The 430-nt window shown below is 40.9% G+C and overlaps 1 pseudogene; it reads right to left on the bottom strand.

Annotated features, from left to right (window-relative positions):
• Window positions 1-430, bottom strand: part of LOC106331110 — a 20,781-nt pseudogene that overhangs the window by 19,415 nt on the left and 936 nt on the right.

The raw sequence follows: 430 nt of genomic DNA, 5'->3' as shown, positions 1-430 counted from the left end.
ACAGCTCTCGAGCCCAGGCTTATACCTTGTTGTAACGCTCAAACACGGATTCAGAATAAGATCTATTTTGCTCTCTTTTTACGATTTTTGTACTTTTTCGTTGATATCTCGTGTTCTGATTGCTTAGCGTGTGGTATTAACAGATCTCTGGGACCTCTGGGAAATTAGGGTTTTCCTAGTTTCCTAATTTAAACGGAAATCGACAGTGCGAATTTCGGTTCCCACAGGGTACATCTGATATTTGTCTTGTCTATGGAGACAAGGATCCAAAACTGGTTACTGGATATTCTGATTCGGATTATGCAGGAGATGTGGATAGAAGAAGATCTATGACTGGTTACATATTTACTTTGGGTGGTTCTGTTGTGAGCTAGAAGGCGACTTTGCAATCGACAGTGACTTTGTCTACAACTGAGGCATAGTCTATGAC

The sequence above is a fragment of the Brassica oleracea genome, chromosome C3 (genome assembly GCF_000695525.1).
Source record: "Brassica oleracea var. oleracea cultivar TO1000 chromosome C3, BOL, whole genome shotgun sequence".
NCBI classification, from domain to species: Eukaryota; Viridiplantae; Streptophyta; class Magnoliopsida; order Brassicales; family Brassicaceae; genus Brassica; species Brassica oleracea.
The sequence above is the reverse complement of the archived record's forward strand: the minus strand, read 5'-3'. Positions and strand labels throughout refer to the sequence as shown.